Raw genomic sequence first — 20,267 nt, forward strand, 5'->3', positions numbered from 1 at the left:
GTACCCGGCTTTTCAGGATTCCCCTAAGCTGTGCGTAGTGCAGTGCCTCCGTGCTTATGAGGATATGACAGAGGATACTCGGCCTCCGGGTGAGCGACAGCTGCTTATTGCCCTGCGTAAACCGTATAAGGCAGTTACTTCACCGACGATCGCCCGTTGGGTGCGTTGGATCATGCAGGAGGCGGGGATTGATACTAAACAGTTTGGGGCTCACTCTACGCGAGGTGCCATGGCGTCTAAAGCTTTTGCCCTTGGGGCTCGGTTGGAGGATCTGATGAGAGCGGCCAATTGGTCCTCGGACTCCACGTTCAAGAGGTTCTATTTCAAGCCAGTTATTGATGTGGCCAGATTGGTGGTCGATAAGCTTTGAACTGGCATAATCCGAAGCCTCCGGTCCTGACATAGAATGCGAATTTGCCTAGCCTTGGTGCTGGTAAGTTCCAATTCTATTAAGGACTCGGAGGAGAGGATTATCCCCCCCAGTGACTTCATGGAAGTGTACCCTCCCCGTATGTAATGAAAGTAAAGCGTTTATGTTCTTTTTCGGATGTGCGCTTATGGCTCTGCGGTGTACTGCTCTTCCTGTTTTACAGCTGACGCTCATTGATATAGGATGGACCTGATGGTGTGTTCTTTTGCAGGAGCAGATAATTCTAAACAAGATGCGTGAGTGGATGGATGTTCTGGCTTCGCGCGAAGAAAGAGGAGGAGACAAGTACAGTGGAGCATGATGGGAGACACCTGTACATGGACACTGTAATAGGACTCATGTTTGACTTTATTCTTTCCCCCAAATGTTCATGGAAAAAGTAGTTGTGTTATTTTTTCTTGCTGCTGTAGAGAATAAAGCGATGAAAGAATGGCATAATCCTCGCCTCCGAGTCCTTAATAGAATTGGAACTTACCAGCACCAAGGCTAGGCAAATTCGCATTATCCTGCCTTAGTAACCCAAACCCTCCCCCTCAAACAAATAAGACAGGAGTGTGGGCGACCACCTCTAGAAGTGACTAGGAAATTGCACTTTTCCTTTCAACTAGCACTCCCTTTACTCACCAGCCAAGCATTTGGACTAGTAGTGATGTGGACCACTGCTCCAATCTATTCCTCAAAGTTCCCAAGGAAAGGACGGCTGTCCCCCTCCACACAAGAGACCCTTAAGACATAAAAGGAAGGAGCCTGAGACCCGCTTTGCTTTGCTACATCTCACAAAATCAATTTCACAGTATCACTTTACAAACGATTATAAAGTCCCTAAAGATCAGGCTGGTAAATCATTTTATCATCTCATTGCACCTCTAAACACACTACTCCTCCCACTCTGCTTTAACTCCCTCTTCCCTACTTCTCCATAATGCCAGCGTGTCATACTTCTCTGGACATTCTCGCGCCTTGTTGGTCAACCAGCTGCTTCACTGATAATCTACCATTCTTTTACCACAGCCTGACCAAACACTTGACCAGTACTACCTACTGGTGTATTGGCCACTTTCTCTTAGATCTACACGACCTCCATTAAACCTACTCATTCACTGGGCCAGAGATGCCTACTGATCCACCAGTTTTTTCTTCAACTGAACTTGACAATCTTTTGGCAATCCTACTTGCTCATTGGACATTGCTACCTATGAAAGTAACAGTAGTTTCCTAACCTCTGCCTACCATTCCTCCAGCAAGCCTGACCCGGCAGTATGCCATGGTTGCCATATCTTAATACCCTCTTCGGCAGCCCTTAAGAACAAGCATTGGTATAGCCAATAGGTCTTGCCTTTGGGACCTTACAAGTGTTTAGTTATCCAGCACAATATCCTTGGTGCAATAACATCAACTGGTGCATGGCTAAACAGTTATAAGGTCCCAAATGCGAGACCTATTAGCTATGCCAATGCTTGTTGTGAAATGACAACGGTCCCGGGACAGTTAATTCCAATAGTTTAAATGATTCTTGCGAAGTATCACTCAAGAAGTCTCTTGTGCTTTGAAACTGAAGGTGGTCAGCCAGCTAAACAAGAAACAAACCTCCTTGCCAGTGTGCCTGCGGCCTGAAAGAAATGCAAATGTGCGCACCTAGTTAATCTGCAAATGTGGTACACAGACAAAATATCGATTTTTTTATATCGACATACAAAAATATCGAAGTTTAAATATCGATGGGACAAAATATCGAAGGAAAGTAATATCGACAGTCTTAATATCGATATTAGTATGATATCAGTAATATCGAAGTTTTAAATATCGATGTCAATAATATCGAAATAAATAACTTCGATGTTACTAATATCAATTTTTAAATAAATTTAGTGTATATTATATTGTATTTATTATGTTTTATTATTTATTTTTAATGTAATTTAATTAAATATTGTCTTTTACTACTGTAGCGGGTTGTGGGTTTATAGGGGAATAGGGTGGGAAGTAATTTAATTATGTTAAATTAATTATTAATTAGTAGGAATTATTAATTAATTAATTGAGAAATAATGTTTAATTAATTTTAATTAATTGATTAATTGATAAATATGTTCTGTAGCGGGTTATGGGTTTATAGGGGAATAGGGTGGGAAGTAATTTAATAATAAATAATTAATTAATATATGTTTGTACATATTTTAATTAATAATTATTTGGTAATTAATTTATATTAATTAGTTAATTAATTAATATAATTTTGTACATATTTAAAATTATTAATTAGTTAGTAATTAATTAATATTAATTAGTTAATCACATTATTTATAGTAATTTTTTTAATATATAATTTTTTGTTATTCTTAAATAATTAATTGGGAAAATAATATTAATTATTAAATTAAATTAATTACAGCTAATGTGCTAATATATTTACTTTATTGTTATTGTTAATTAATAATTAATTGGTAATTAAATAATAAAAATTAATTTTGGGTAAAGGAGTATTTTTAGGGTTCAGTGTCAGTTTTCAGTTTTTGGGTAAAGGGGTATTTTTAGGTTTCAGGGTCAGTTCTCAGTTCATGGGTAAAGGGGTATTTTTAGGGTTCAGGGTCAGTTTTCAGTTCATGGGTAAAGGGGTATTTTTAGGGTTCAGGGTCAGTTTTCAGTTTTTGGGTAAAGGGGTATTTTTAGGGTTCAGTGTCAGTTTTCAGTTTTTAGGTAAAGGAGTATTTTTAGGGTTCAGGGTCAGTTTTCAGTTCATGGGTAAAGGGGTATTTTTAGGGTTCAGGGTCAGTTTTCAGTTCATGGGTAAAGGGGTATTTTTAGGGTTCAGGGTCAGTTTTCAGTTTTTGGGTAAAGGGGTATTTTTAGGGTTCAGGGTCAGTTTTCAGTTCATGGGTAAAGGGGTATCAGGGTCAGTTTTGGGTTTTTGGGGTACAGGCGTACAGCGTAAAAACAAAAAAATATTACATTAAATCAATTAAATAACATTAAAAAAAATAAAATTACATTACATTATTAAGTGTTTTATTTATTTTAAATGTATATGTATTACTTTTAATTTTGTTTTAATATTTTTATTTAATATTTGTTAAATTATATGTATTTTAAAATTATTTTTACATTATTATTAATACATTTAAAAAAACGATATTTTTAATTCCGATATTTTTGTACTACGATATTTTTTTTCTCGATATTTTTGTACTTACCTTTATGAAGATAGGATTCCGATATTTTTGATGTCGATATTTTTGTTCCGATATTTTTGTAGTTCGATATTCTGTCTGTCGATATTATGTCAGACATTCGCAAATGTAAATGGTGCTTGGAAGCCGGATTTAGAAAGAATCACTTGAACATTTATGATGTCAAATATTTACTCTTTTTGAGTAGTGGTGCAAGGGAGCTAGGAAGTGCTTACTTTTAAGGAACAGTTATATAAGACAATTTGCATAATGTGCAGTCTGGGCATTACTAAAATCTAATTTTTGGAAGCACCATTTTATCTTCCACATTTATGCGCATTTTGTTGCAGTCTATCTTATACTATATATTTCAGAGCTCCGTCCATCATCTCCTTGTGCTTGCTTTGTTCGCCCTAAGTTGGTAAGGTATGCCCAGATGTTGGTCCCTTGCTCACTTTGCCACTGCATCCAAGCTAGCCTGGCTGATGAGGGGTGTTAACCCGAAACCAGTCCCAGGATGCTTGTTTCCAGTCCAGGGAAGACCTAGCTTGGCAGTTCTGGCTGGACTGTACCTATGAAGCACAGGGTCAAGACTGATTTCCATATGGCTGGGTCTGAACTGGGTTGGTGAAGTGAGCTAAAGAACGATGATGGATTCAACCCAGATCTGTGACTGGGGGTGAGTGTCTGAAAAGTTTCAGCACTCCATCCATCGTATCCTTGTCTTTGCTTTATCTTATACTGTGTGTAATGCAAGCTTAAAATAATGACTTGCATATTCAGAGTGCTTTCGGTCGCAGTCTGAGACCTCGCAGCACTGAAAATTCACAAGTCACTATTCTCCACTGCACCAACCAAGATTTTTTTTTTTTTTTAAACCTTTATTTATCAAATGCACAATACACAGCGTCTGCCTACAACCCCATAGGGCCGGCCGCTATGACAAACATAAAAGAATTAAATAAAAGACAATATGCAATAGAGGTGGCCACTTAGCGTCCGTTATGGTGTAGTGCACAATACAATAATCGACAGGATAGCAAAGGTTTAATTTTAGAATTTTGTCGAAGTGGAAAACGAACAAAAACAAACACATGGTAGAGTACTGGCAAGGCTCACAGGAGGGGGGGGGGGAAAGGGAAGGAGTATACAGAAACAGGAGCAAGTCTAACATGGGAGGGGGTTTATGGAGGGAATATAGAATGTGAGTAGTGAAAGGAACGCCGTTCATGGGGAGGAGGGAATAGCCTCGGCATAATCAAGTGGAGGGGTACAGATATCGCCTCGGTAGGCATTCCATTGTGCCCAGACCCTGTTCCACTTTCTAGGACGACCCCGTGCCTCGTACACCGTCTTCTCTCGAAACATGCACCAGTCCATGTTGTCTTTCCAGGCACTGAGCCTCGGTGGTATATTGGAGCCCCAGAGCTGAGCTATGTCTCTCTTGGCAACCATGTTGCCCAGAGTGACCCAGAAGGTCTGGGCAGACGTACAGTCCGTAGGCTCCCACACATTGAGCAAACAGCGCCATGCCTCGGAAAGGAGGGGGACTCCAGTAACACGTCCCATCACATCATGCACCCTGGACCAGAAAGTTGAAATAACCGGGCATTCCCACAAGACATGAAGAAAAGTACCATCCATACCACATCCACGTCTACACAGTCCATCCGTCGCAAGCCCCATTCGTACCAGACGCGTACCAGTCACATACACACGGTGGAGGATCTTTAGTTGGACAAAACGAAGCCGAGTCGGAATAGCCACCTCTTTAAAGGAGGAAACAGCCATCTGCCAGTCCTCGTCGTCTAGTTTGAGCCCATCTGCCGTCCAGGAGGCACGAAGCTTCTCCAGCAGGTCAGCCCTGTTGTTAATAAGTTTCTTATAGATTAAAGAAATCGTGCTATCGGGGACGTGGCCATCAAGGATACGGTCCTCCAGTGGGGATGACTGGGGAATATCAGTCCCGGGGGGAAAAGCGGAAGATAAGGCATGTCGCACCTGAAGATACCGGAAATACTCCTTATCATTCAGCTGATATTCCACCTTCAGGGCCTCGAAGGACTTCACAGTGCCCCTGGCCCAGAGATCCTCCACCTTACTAATCCCAATCATATCCCATCTATCAAACCCTTTCGTCCGCCACAGGTTTCCCAGCCACTCAGAATCATACAGCGGGGTCATACGCGCAGTTTGCCGCCCCAGCCCGTAGCCACAGTCGCATCCTTCCAGGCACGCACCGCACACTTCGTAGGACCAGTCAGGAGACGGAGTGGTGACTTCGAGTACAAAGCTCTATTGAAGTTGCCATCGGGCAGTAGGAATTTATCCAGGGCAAAAGCAGGAGCGGGTTCCGAAGAATATGTTACATGGTTGATTGTGCTTAAATGCGAGGCCCCGTAATATCGTTTGATATCGGGTAAAGCGATACCGCCATCGTACCAGGGAAGTGTAAGTGTAGACAATGCGATACGGGCACGTCCGTCCCAAATCAATTGTCGCTGTAGGCTTTCGATTTCACGGAAATAGCGAGCGGGGACTGGGTCAAAGAAATTCTGCAAGGCATAAAGAAATCTAGGGAGCGACATCATTTTAAAAAGTGCCGCTCGCCCCAACGGGGACAAGGGCAGTTCACGCCACCGCCTCACTTCTTGCTTGAGGCGATGGAGGGGAGCATAGAGATTCCGATCGTATCGCACCGCGGAAACCATGGAGACATAGATCCCCAGATATTTGAAACCATCTTCCGCCACCTGAATAGGAAACCTACGGGGCAACGGTGGTAACACCCCCGCTATGACATACACACAGGACTTGGTCCAATTGATAACCAGTCCGGAGTTCTTACCAAAAGAAGTGAGAACGTCAAAGAGCACGTTCAAAGACTTCTGGGGGGAGGTGAAATAAAGAAGAATGTCGTCAGCGTAGAGCGAAACGCGATCTTCCAAATCCGGCGCCCACCGGATCCCTTTAATCGAGGGTTCCCACCGGAGCAATGCCGCAAGGGGCTTGAGCGCCAGTGCAAACAGAAGTGGGGAAAGCGGACACCCCTGACGGGTGCTGCGTCCCAATGGAAATGGGTCGGAGCTTCTGCCATTCACCACAACTTGAGCCAACGGTTGCTCGTACAGGAGCCTCACCCACGCAATGAAGCTAGGGCCAAAGCCAAATTTGGAAAGGGCCGCCCACAGATATGGCCATTCAATGGTATCAAAAGCCATTGTAGCGTCCAGGGAGGCCACCACCGCTGGCTCAGTGAGAGTTGCAGCTCTCGCGAGAACGCCGTGGAGTCTGCGCAGATTAAGGGACGTGTTCCGATGGGGTATGAAGCCGGATTGATCCGGATGTATCAAGTCACAGATCACAGTCAACAACCGATTGGCCAGGACCTTGGCAAGAATTTTGGGTTCCGCGTTCAGTAATGAGATGGGGCGGTAGGAGGTGCAGCGGTCTCGAGGCTTGCCGTCCTTATGAATGACCACTATGGTAGCCAGGCGCTGTTCGGACGGAAGGACTCCAGCCTCAAATGCGTCCAGAAACATGGTCCGCAAGTGGGCGGCCATTTTGTCTGGACGGAGTTTATAGAGCTCGATAGGCAAACCATTAGGCCCCATCGCCTTACCCGAACGAAAGGATCTGATGGCAAGGGCGATCTCGTCCACCGTAAAAGGAGCTTCCAGAGCCAATCCATCCTCTTCCGAGACACAAGGAAGAGCAATATCGCGCAACAGTAAACGGGAGTCGGCCTCATCACGATCACTCACCGGGGTATAAACCTTTCGGAAATGGTCCACGAAACAGTCAACAATCTCACCGGGGTCAGACACACATTCACCAGACTCACGTGTAATAACGGGTACTACACGATTCATTCTTTCAGCCTTATCCAGTCACGCAAGGAGTTTGCTAGCCTTGTCACCCACATCATACAAACGGCCCAGCTGATTCACATGCATCACCTTAGCAGCATCAGTCACACAGGCTCTATAATCCGCCTGCTTCAGTTCCAAAGTGTGTAGGAGCGCAGGCGTGTCATCCCCACCCAACTCACTTTCGAGTGTGGTTATTTCGGTCTCAAGGGCCAGCACGGCCTCCCTCCTAGCTTTCCTTTCAGCTGCAATAAGAGACAGTGCGGATCCCCGTATGACAGTTTTAAAGGCCTCCCAAAGAGTCGTAGGGGAAGTCACCGAACCTACATTCTCATCGAAGTAGCAATCAATAGCCTTAACCAAATCTGAGCAGAGCCGGGGGTTCCGAAAGTGCCAGGGCGGGACAGGGGGAACTCTGCTTCCAGAAAGACCACCCACAGAAACCTCAAGCAGTAAAGGGGAATGATCTGAAATACCCCTAGGGAGATGTCGAACTTCCCGCACCAAGGATAGGTTAGAGGTCAGCATGAAAAAGTAGTCTATCCTTGAGAGGCTGCCATGCGCACCAGAGTGGAAAGTGTATTGCGTCTGTGAGGGGTGCAGCGAACGCCAGACGTCCACCAGGCCAAAAGTTTCGGCCAAGTCAGTTAGCCACATCTGGGACAACGGCAGAACTCTAGGGGGCAGTCGATCACAATCACCAGACATCACAGAATTAAAATCCCCACCCATAATCAGTAGGCCATCAGGGAGTCCAAGGAGAGTCTTGCCGAGATCAGCATATGTAGTAGCCTGCAGCCCCGGGGGAATATATACAGCCACTATCACAATTAGCTTCCCCTCCCATCTCCCCGAGACAGCAGCATAACGTCCCCGATCATCAATGGTGACATCATCAATCTCAAGGGCCAAGGAGGATTTAACCATTATACCCACCCCTCGGGAGCCGGACGTAAAACCAGCATGAGCGACCAACCGGTAGCCTCGGCGGTCAAGAGCTTTACAGGCATTACCAATCAAATGGGTTTCTTGAAGTAACACAACATCAGGGGCATGACGCCTTATAAATTGCAACACAATGCCACGTTTAATTCTGTCTCCCAAACCATTGACGTTCCAAGAAAGAACCTTCATCTCACACCCCCCATCCCAAGTAGAGCTTCCCAACCCAACCCCCTCCCGGAACCTCAGATCAAGGATGTACGCAATCAATAGTGTACCATGTAAAAAGAAAAACAAAAAACACGCAACACAACCAAGTCCCCACCAACCACCCCCCAACCAAGAACCCGTTACAACGCCCCCCACCCTGCACCCCTGCTGACTAAAGAGCCACCCCAAACTGCAGTGTGTCTGTCGCCCCATCTGATCTACACAAAGAAACCCCCGAGGAGGAAGGGAGTAACTACCCCAACCCGCACCACCCCGGACATAAACATAAAGCATATGATAAGAGTTACTCTGTAAAGTTTATGATCCAAAACCGGACCTCGGGGGCCCAAATTCAGTCCTGCGCCGTTGCACCGCAGTCCGCGCCTCCGGGGCCTCCGCTCTCGGTGTCGTCCTTTGGCAACGAGTCCAACCAGTCACTGGCACTATCCGGTTGATCGAAGAAGTAAGCACGTTCCCTGTATTCGATACGCAAGCGAGCGGGAAACAACATAGCATATTTTAGTCCCAAATCCCTCAAGCGACGCTTCACTCCAAGGAACCCAGAACGTTCCCGTTGCACTTGAGGAGTGAAGTCAGGATAGATCGAGACAGAGTTATTGTCGAACTTCAACGGGCCGTGCTTGCGGGCGGCCTGAAGAATGGCGTCCCTGTCTCGAAAGTGAAACAGGCTCACAATTATAGGCCTCGGGGGTCCCCCCGGTTTTACCTGTCCACCCGGGAAGCGATAAGCACGCTCGACCGCAAAAAACTTGCTAAGGCCTGCGGGAGCGAGTTTAGCAACAATTAGCTCCTCAACCAGTAGATCGATCGAGGCAACATCATTGTCCTCCGGCACTCCGACTAGGCGAATGTTGTTCCGCCGGGCCCTATTGTCGTAGTCCTCCATGCGTTTGGTTAACAGGTCTTGTGATTAACGCAAATTCCCAATCTCCGACTGCGCTTCCGCCATGTCCGTCACCAGACTGGATGCCTTTAGGTCCAGTGCCTTGACCCTCTTGTTTGTCTTGGCCAGATCGGCTCGCATAAGAGTAATATCAACCGCCACCGTGTCTATCTTCGACACGATGGCTTCATACTGTTGGCTCATATCGGCCTTGAGCCCCGCAATGGCGGCCAGTAGGTCCTGAAGGGACACCTCTGATGAGGTCGCCATTTAAGTTGTTGCCCAATTGGTACTGGTCTTCAGCTTAGCTGCACAGGGCAGAATTGCTTCAACATGATGATTGTTGGTGCTGCGGCGAAGGCGCATGCAATATTGTACGTGTCCTCTGGGACTGGCCTCAAATGTCTGGTACTGGGAAGATGTGTGGTCTGTTTTGGCCAAACATGCGGGTGTTGGCATTCGTAGGTCTGCACGCCTCCATTACATGACAGGTTGGGCTCTGTTGGTCCCTATAAACATAGGAAATGCTGCCAGTCTGCATGTCCGGCTATGTTGAGAATTGAGACACTGGATAAACTGCTGCTCCCTACGGGATGGAATGGCTTGCGGAATTAGCAAAAATAGCAGCGTATATATAAGATACAAACTAACTGACCAGATGGAACTGTACTCTGCAATTTAGGAACCCTTCACGCGACCAGATCTAGGGGGCATAGGAGACTTTGAGGGCAGGTGCGGGACTGGACTCCTTCATAGGCCTGCCTAAAAGTATTATTGGCAGAGGTAGAAGTAGGCAGGAAGGGAGGGGCACAACGTACCCATACATTTTTAATTTAAGAAAAGAAAATCCTCTACTTTTTAGGTCTCGCCTACGCAGCAATCATGCGTTGCATAGGAAAAAGACCTTTAGCCATTGATTCAGCTTGGCTGCCAAAAAAGTGCACGCATTGTCTTCAATGGCAACGCGTGCACGTTTGTCGATTCCCTTGCGGGAGCGAGCTTTGACATATGGTTCCTGATTTTTCCCGCAAGGGCGCAGGCCCCCTCCTTTCTTCCCCTCCCCCTGCTGCCTCCTCCTCTCCTCGTCAGCACGAGGTGCATGCTTGTCTTTTTTGGATGCATTTCACAGGGAAGTAACTAAATGAAAGAAGGAAAGAGAGGTTGTGAACGGTTTCTTCAAGTCAAGGTTTTCAGTACGTGAGGAGCAAGACAAAAAGAGAGGGAATAATAGGAAGAGAGGGGTGGGGGAAGCTGCCAGCACAGAAAAGAAGAGGACATTGTCCGTGTCTTCGCTGGGCAGTAAGGAAGAGAAAGCGCCCTTTTCCTTCTCTGCCCGTCTCGAACATCCACGAAAACAAGCTGAGCCTTATCTGAAGGCCTATGCTTTTTCTGCCATCCTGGGACACAGTTTCGAAAAGTAGGGGAATAGAATGTTTTTAGGTCTCGCCTATGTGTCATTCTCCACTAACTTCCCATCGATATTTTCGCCATCTTTCTTTGCTTCCTCTCTCCTGCCTTTAACTTTCACGGTCTGTCCCTCCCTGTGCCTTAGTCCTTACTCAACTCCATCCCTCCGTGGTCTATACTCCAGGTCTCTAAGCTTCTCCTCATCTTCGCACTGTCCCTTCCTTATTCCCCACCGACCCCATCCTGTCCGAAGTTAGCTTCTCTGCTCAACTTCCACAGTTTTCTGTCTCCTGCTTGGATCTCTTTCCCTCTATCTTTTCGTATGTTTTTTCCTCCACCACAAGTGGAACGTGAGACATCTACATACTTTACTGGCTCTACCACTAGGTGTTTCTCCCAGGTCCCTACAAACAATTGACCTCCAAATCCTCCACATGTCAGTAAACAGCACTTAAAGTATAGCTGGGAAGTCACGTGTCGCAGCTTCCATCGAATCTACCTTTTTAGCTTCCACCGCCCATTATTCTGGGACATGTAGTTTCCATTCTTCTACTCCGGTATGGTCCTAAAACCCCATGATACGAAGTGCTGTTGATTGAAAACCAGCATTGGCTGAAGGCATCCCACATGACCTGAGAGGGCTCCATTTCCGCAGGTTTGGTTTTGCTTAGCATGATTTCAGTAGCTTAACGTTTAAGTGGACCGGTTGGTGAAGAAAAAAGGTACGTTCCTTTTAGCAATAGAAAGGACAGTTGTGCTGGTGGATATCATTTAGGGGATGGGATGGTGCCCTCGTCCCCAGAGAAGTCGTTTGGAGTAACTGATATTAGAGCATCAAATTAAACTCCGATGTACTTAAGAGTGAGGGGAGGTTGGTTGCTTGTTTTGTGGCACACAAATGTGTCCTTTACCACTCGGCATAAGCCATGCCCAGGAGAATACGTACTCGGCAGTTGATTTACACCGGTTCTATGAAGGAATGAGCATCCTTGTTATGCATGCTTTACGGTCACTAAAGGTTCAGTTATTGTGGACCGAGGAGAAATTTTATAAAATGACATTCTCTGGCCGGATTTATTTTTACACATCAAGATATAATCTCCTAAATGTCAAACTATTGTATCGCCCAAGCTATTACTGCCACCTAATCCAAACACATCAACTCCATCTACTTGAGTCTTCCGTTCCTAGCCCTGACAACATTTTACCTTTCAATTCTTTTCTTACAACCTCCCAGTTCCTTTTCTTTAATTGCCGGATACTTCGACTGACCTTCAGTCTTTTTGCTCATCTGGACCTGCAGCCCTTGTCTAAGCCTGCACACTTACTGGACAAACAAAGCAGTCTTTTGCTCGCCTGTAATGGCCAGCCCTCCAGCCACCTATATCTGTCCACTGGACCAAGGCTGCTCTGTCATAACAATAAAAAATAAACTACTTTGGGTTCTGTAGGTTCGCACCAGCCATGAGTGAGAAATATGAAATTACATAGCATCTCAGTTCTATGTTGTAGGAAGGGGGAGTCTCTAGTTGGCGCAGTGCGGCACTGGAGACAAGCAGGGACTCTCTCTTCCTCGTCAGGGCTGAGGGTTACCTTCAAGACAACCTCTGCTTACCCTCTAGGTAGTGTGGCTTAAGCAGTCTTAGGCTAATCTCTGGGGCACATAGGGTTAAACATTTGCAATATTACACCATCCCAACCAACCCACCACACAATGACACCAAACTGTATTTGTAAAAATATATATTCTTTATATAAATTTCAAGCAGGCTTGTAAATACAGTTGTCAAACTTTCAATAGGGGTTCCAGGTTACTTAAGTTCAGTTTGCCACAGTTCTTTCTTAGCAATAAGCAATCTTTTGGGCCTTCTGCCCAGGTTCAACAAGGTTCAGTGTCTTGTAGCGCCTCAGTGCGCTCTCCACGTGGGCCCCGGGGGCCGGGCGCCGTGCGAGCCTCGGTTTCAGGGTAGGCTCGGGTTGGGAGTGGATGGCGCGGTGCGAGCTCGGATTGCAGGGCGCTCGCACCGTGAGGATTCAACACAGTACCTTTCGATTCTTTTGGGGCGGTCGGCTTCCAGGGGAGTTGTCCCACGTCGCGTTGCTTTTCCGGGGTCGCGGTTCGCTGCAGCTCTCAGCCGGGCAGGTCACGGGTCATCCGGGGCGGCGGTGTTCTGTGGCGGCAGGGTCCTTCCTTCGACGTTCGCTCCGACCTTGGAGTCGGCGGCTGTGCGGTGACGGCAAGTGGCAGTACGGTCCCCAAGTGCAGGACGTACCCAGCCAAGTGCCGGTGTGCAGCTGTGCGCTCACAGCTGAGCTGTCGGGCAGGATACCGACCAGAGGGGGGTTATCATAGGCACCTGTCCGTCTTTGCAGGTGGCTTGACGCAGTCAATCCGGGAGCTCGGACGGGTCCTCCTTCACTTTGCTCTCGGGCTCCCAGTGCAGGTGCAGTCACGGTGTTCGGGCCAGCGGCGGCTGGATCTCACGTTGCTCTCGCTGTTGCTTTGGGCCCCGGTCACGGTGCTTGGGGGGATGTCGATGCCTTGGATACGGGGAGCGTGGCAGGCTTGCCCAGCATTCCCAGACCCTTCTGTCAGTACTGCAGCGATAAGCAGCACACACAGTCGCTTTCTTCAGGGAGTAGCGCCCACTGGTCCTGGGGCGCTGGTCAGGGGGCAAGTTCAGCAGCAAGCCCTTGGAGATCGTTCAGCAGAGTTTGGCACAAAGTTTCACAAAGCAAAAGTCCTCTTGTAGTCTTTTCTTTTCCTCTCCTTCTGCAGCAAGGCACCAGACACAGGCAAGAGTCAGTACTCCTCCTTGTCCTTCCAGGTCCTTCTCGTCGGGCAGAGTTCCTTCTGTAGCACAAACAGGATCTAATTCACAAGGAGCAGGGCTCCTTCTTTTATACTGCATTTCTTTTGTTCTCGCAGGCCAGGGGGGCCTTTGCATAGCCACTTTCAGTCCTTGAGTACTCTGGTGGGTGTACTCCGGCTTCTGCTTTCAGTGTGAGGGGCAGGCGCATCAGACGCCCCACAGGAGGTGGAGCCACCATTGTGTGGGCAGGGGCAGCCAGACCACCTTGTTGATGGGGCTTCGCCAGTCCTGGGCCAGGTGTCGGCTGAGTCATCAGTCGCTCCCCAGGAGGGTGGAGCCAGCATTGTGGTGGCAGAGCACAGCAAGATTCCGAGTCAAGAGCCACTCCTACCTCCCACTAAGGTGCAATCTACGCATTCACCACCTGTCATCCCCGAGCCCTGTCACTCACACATCCCAGACAGTCAGATACACATACCAGCAGAGGCGGGCTGAAATGGTTAAGCAAGCAAAGGCTAACTTTCTAAAAGTAGCATTTGCAAACACAGGATATTAAAATAACCTTTACTAAAAGAAATATTTTATTATTCTGAGTTCAGGCATACTAAACACGACTCTCTACCGTGCTCCCCGAGCCGGTTGGGATTATAGGGTGTAATAGTTCCAGCCGCTCGTTCTGGCCTAAAGGAAGCAGGTAGCCTTACAATAGTGAAATACGAATTTAGTTGTAATTCACTACTAGGACATGCCACGCACATCAGGGCTTGTCCTACCTTACACTTACAATGCACCCTGCCCTCGGGCCTACCATAGGGGTGACTAACATGAAGTTAAGGGAAGGTTTGGCGGCTGGCGAGTGGGTGCACTTGCCCAGCCAGCGTGACAGTACGCGACTGCACGCGGGGTCTGCAATGGCGGACCCCAGACACATCTTACGGCTGCTTCGGTGGGTGGCACAACCAGCGCTGCAGGCCCACCAGCAGTATTGGCATCTACAAGCCCTGGCACTCCGGGTGCACTTTACTAGGGACTAACAGTAAATCCAATGAGCCAATCATGGACATCAATCACATGTACAATTTATAGTAGGGAGCACTTGCACTGCGGCACGGGTCAGCCGTGGCGCAGTGCCCTGAGTATCGGAAAACCAGCAAAACGTCGGAGGCACATCAGCAAAAAGTGGAAGGGAGACCCACGCCAAGGTGCCAGGTCTAACATGTGTCCCCTCCAGCTGAAATGTGGGGGGAACTACCCTTCCCCAGGGAGTTCCACATCACTAAGGTGGAAAAATCTGGACAGACCGTCAGCGTTGGCGTGATCGGTGCCAGGGCGGTGTTCCACCGTAAAGTCCATACTCTGTAGAGAAATGGACCACCTCAACAGTTTCGGGTTCTCACCCCTCATTTGCATCAACCATCTGAGGGGCCTGTGGTCCGTCTGAACTCGGAAGTGAGACCCAAACAAGTAGGGTCTTAGCTTCTTCAGCGCCCAGACCACAGCAAATGCTTCACGCTCTATTGCACTCCACCTACTTTCCCGTGGAAGTAACCTCCTACTTATGAAGGCTACGGGTTGGTCAAAGCCCTCCTCAGTCATCTGTGAAAGAACAGCCCCTACACCATGCTCTGAAGCGTCTGTTTGCACTATGAATTCCTTGGAGAAATCAGGAGCCAGGAGCACGGGCGCCGTGCACATGGCAGTCTTCAGGGTGTCAAAAGCCTTCTGACAGGTGTCAGTCCAAATCACATTCCTGGGCTGCTTTTTCGAAGTCAGCTCTGTCAAGGGGGTCACGATCGTGCCATAGCCCTTGACAAACCTCCTGTAATACCCAGTGAGCCCCAGGAAGGCTCTTACTGCAGTCTGGGTCTTGGGGGGTTCCCAAGCCAGGATGGTCTCGATTTTGGGTTGCAAGGGTGCCACCTTGCCACTCCCCACCTGGTGTCCTAGGTACACCACGGAACCCTGCCCAATCTGGCACTTGCTTGCCTTGATTGTGAGGCCTGCTCTGCGCAGGGCCATCAACACTTCCCAGAGGTGTCGCAGGTGGTCTGGCCAGGTGCCACTGAACACCGCGATGTCATCCAGGTAGGCGGCACTGAACCCATCCAGCCCTGCCAACACCTGGTTGACCAATCTCTGAAAGGTGGCAGGGGCATTCTTCATTCCAAATGGCATAACCCGGAACTGGAAATGCCCATCTGGTGTAGAGAATGCGGACCTCTCCTTTGCCCCATCGGTCAAGGTGATCTGCCAGTACCCAGACGTTAAATCAAACGTGCTGAGGAACCGGGCAGCCCCTAGCCGATCAATGAGCTCATCAGCTCTGGGGATGGGGTGCGCGTCAGTCTTCGTGACTGAATTGAGTCCTCTGTAGTCCACACAGAACCGGAGTTCGGGTGTGGCTCCCGGCACAGCAGCCTTTGGGACCAAGACCACGGGGCTGGACCAAGGACTGCTGGAAGACTCAACCACCCCAAGGGCAAGCATCTTGGAGACCTCCTCCTTAATGCAGGCCCTGACCCTGTCAGTCACTCTGTAAGCCTTATGCTTCACAGGTAAGCTGTCTCCAGTGTCCACATCATGGACGCACCAATCTGTGACACTCGGAACCAGGGAGAACAGATCTGGAAACTGCCCCAGCAACTGGCGGCAATCTTCCTGTTGGTCGGGGGTCAGGGTGGGTGAGAGGTTAACTCCATCCACTGACCCATCTTTCTCACAGGCCACTAAGAGGTCAGGAAGAGGCTCCGACTCCTCCTCCATTCCATCATCAGTTGCCAATAACATGCCCACTTCGGACCGTTTTAAGTGGGGCTTGAGGCGGTTGACATGTAGGACCCTCAAAGGGTTCCTGGGCGTCTTCATGTCCACCAAGTATGTCACTGGGCTCTTGCGCTCCACAACCTCAAATGGGCCTGTCCACTTATCCTGAAGGGCACAGGGCTCCACTGGGGCCAGGACATACACCTCTTGTCCAGGCTGAAGCTCGACCAGAGTGGCATTCTGGTCGTACCACCGCTTCATTTGAGGTAATATGAATTTTTATGGTCAATTGTGTCCCCTAACGTGAACCCCACCGTCTCCATGTACGTGCTTCAAGTGCATGTAAGTTCCCTCCACAATCAGCTATGAAGACGCAAATACATTTGCGTCCAACGTTAACATGTCCTCTTTCAGATCCACCATGAATGGATCGATAATTCTGTTCCTAAGTATGCCGTGCCACCGTCTTTACATGGTGCACTTTCATGTTTTCGGCTCTGGCGAGTTAGGCCCTGATTTCTGCCATCGAGTCTTTTCTGCCTTCTGCCTCTGGATGTTACAGCCTGGACCTGCCTCCATATCCCTGACCTTTGTCTTACTCCCGGCGCGGCTAGCGGTGCCTGGATCGGCGTGCCTGCCTGCCAAGACTGTATTCAGCCTTCAAGTTATCTGCTCCGCTCCTCGAAAATACATTCCTGTCTAGTAGTTTAGGTAAACATCCTTCCCAGCTGCAGAGCAAAGGGCCCGGCCTCACTGTCTCCATGCAAGTAAATTCACTGCTCCCGTTACCATGGTAGGCCCATGCCCCCTCGCATCTCATGTAGACACGTAGATGCTTATACACGCACTAACAGTCCGTATAGAATAGCCTCTGCCCGAGAGACCTTTTCCTTCCAGATAATACAGTTCCTCAAACACAAGATATTAGATATGATTTGGGATTAGGTTGTTCTGACACCCCAGACTTCTGTCTCCTCATGTGAGGCTAAATGTCAAGTCCCCTGCACCCTCTAGTTCCACGTCAGTCACACGTCAATCACACGTCATGCTGCTGCGCGCGCATCTATGCCACATGTTTCTGCTGACACTGCAGGATTCTCTTATGGATCCACCCACTTGTGACACCTTTATGTGACGTTTCTAGCACACACCTCCGTGTACGCCCTTGTGCACGCCTTCTGTTACGTACACGTGTTCTTATCTCTTCTCTCAGCTGTTACGCCTTCTGCTTCCATCACCACTGTAATGCATTGACTATATATATGATATGCTGTCAATAAAATATTTGTCTATCCCTTCCTGAACCTTCGTGGTGATGGAAGGTGATTGCCTTGGTTCGAACCAATTCCTTTATAAGGAATAAAACCCCTTTCAAAACCTCAGATACCACGGATCCTGCCTCTTATTTTCTGAGTTATTCTTATTGAACTTTACCGCATAAATTAAGCATAGGTAATTAAAATTTACCACATAATTGGCGCCCGAATAGGGACCCCTCCCCCACCTTACGCGCCGGCGGTGCGTTGCAGGCCCGGTCCCCTGCCACAGCCGTGACGGACAACTACGCGTACCCGCAGGATTTCCTGTACCTCCCTCAGGCCAACGGAGGTGACTGAGGCTGCGATCGACACCCAGACGAGGCGGTGAGGAGTGCGGAGGATCCCAACCAGAGCCTAGCTGAGAGAGCAAGGTCCGAGGTATTCAGAGGCCCACCATGTTCCGAAGTCCCGAAGTACCTACATCACGAGTCGAGTCCAGTCCGGTCCAGTCCAGTGTCGAGTTTCCGAGGCCTTCCGTTTCCGTGCTTCCCGGTGAGTACCGTTGCTGGGGACGCATCTAGACGAGCGCATTAATTTGTGCCGGTCAAGACGGGTTTGGGTACACAGACCCGGTATGCACTGTTTTAGCGGTGTATCTGTACTGTTTAGCAGTATATCCAGTATGCAGTTATCTAGTTTCATTCTAGTTATTATTGTTCGTTTTTTTTCTTGAAATATTTAAAAGTGTCTTAAATGTCGTGGTATGAGTGATTGTTCGATCTTCATTACTGTGTTTTTTGTATTAGCTGTGCTCAAGTTCGAGTAAGTATCAAGTATCAAGGTTCAAAAATGCCGCTGTTCAGTAAGTTAAGACAAATAAGAACTAGGAAAGGGATACTTGAGGAAGCTGTTCCCATCCCACCCAGGGACACTCCCGGATATTTTATGTATCATAAGCACGGCCTAGATGCCGTATTATTCCTTGACTTGTGGGTGGATTACACCAAAGATTTAGCAGAGAATCAGAGATGGCCCGTTACGGGGACATGGGATGCCGAGTGCATCATGAGAGTAGAAGAAGCGTTATGGAAAAAGAAAGCCAGGCAGTCACAAAAGGATGCCATTGAATTATGGCGTAAAGAATCGCATAGACGCACAGAGAAAGCACTCAGAAAATCAGAGAAAAGTAGAGAGGATTCAGACAAAGCCAAAGAAAACGTATTAATAGAGGAAGGTATACGAGTTAAAGCAGAACAAGTAGACAGACAACGAAATACTCTTATGAATGGTATGTATCCTCTTCTGACCGAGGGTTTACCTAAGGCCACTCAGGAAGTACCAAAAGATCTGCCACCTCCATTACTCCCGACTAAATTACATCACAAGACCGCAAAAGACATATTCCTTTCTTCCTATTTAGACGATGTAGCTCCCGAATATGTTAATATTCCGCCGCCACACACACCACCTGTTGACGGCACCCCACCCCGAGATAATCAGCACCCACTTCCGCAACATCAAACTCCTCCTCCCGCTCCACCTCTTCCACCTGCTCCTCCACTTCTCCCGGCACCTATTCTTCCTGGCATGAATCCACTAAATCCTTTCTCACCTGGCACCTCAGGAGGTGCAACAGGAGGTTTTCAAACACCGCCACAAACACACCGATTGACTTATAGGGATTTAGCGCAACAACGTACACCTCAATCAGCGAATTACGATATACTCAAAGAGCCTCTTACAGACTGTAGATATGATCCAGTACCCGATAAAGACGACAGAATGATGCTCGCATCAGTACGTCTACGACGAGTTGCCAACTATTTAATGATACTACCAGGAATGATTGATCATCTAGACAGAATATATCTTTTTGTCCAAACGGGGCAAGGCCCGGAAAGTATTGGCGAGGCCATGGCACATCAGAAAGTTGACACTCAAAGAATGATATTACGTTTCTTCATAAACTGCTTGATAAGAAACCAAGATAGGCCTGGTGCAGACCAGGAAGAAATGAAAGGACTTAACAAATGGGGTCAGAATATAACTGACGGAAAACATGATAAACAGAGTTGTATAGAAAACATGTACCGAAGGATCCGAAAAGCAGTAATACAAATACACGAAAGAAGACAGCCTGAAAGAGAAATAGATTCAGACAAGAATGAATCCTCGGAGGAGGACGAACAACCAGAAACCGCAGCAGGAACATTACAATTGCCCGCTAGAGAAATGATAGCATACGTAGGTAAAGGAAGATCCTTTAATAATTCAATACGTCCGGTACGTCCAGAAAGTAAGAGACTTTTTCAAGCAGCTATGTCAAGCTCAAGGACCCCTGAACATCTGTTTCAGGCTACCGATAGAATACTCCAAGAACGAATGGGGTACCATGTACTCGATTCCATGGACGAACAAGAATTAGCCCGGTCAGCAGTACAATGGGCTGACAATTCCGATAAGTATAGTGATGATGCGTTAGCGCAAACGTTTTTGAGCCTTT

The sequence above is a fragment of the Lissotriton vulgaris genome, chromosome 8 (genome assembly GCF_964263255.1).
Source record: "Lissotriton vulgaris chromosome 8, aLisVul1.2, whole genome shotgun sequence".
NCBI lineage: Eukaryota > Metazoa > Chordata > Amphibia > Caudata > Salamandridae > Lissotriton > Lissotriton vulgaris.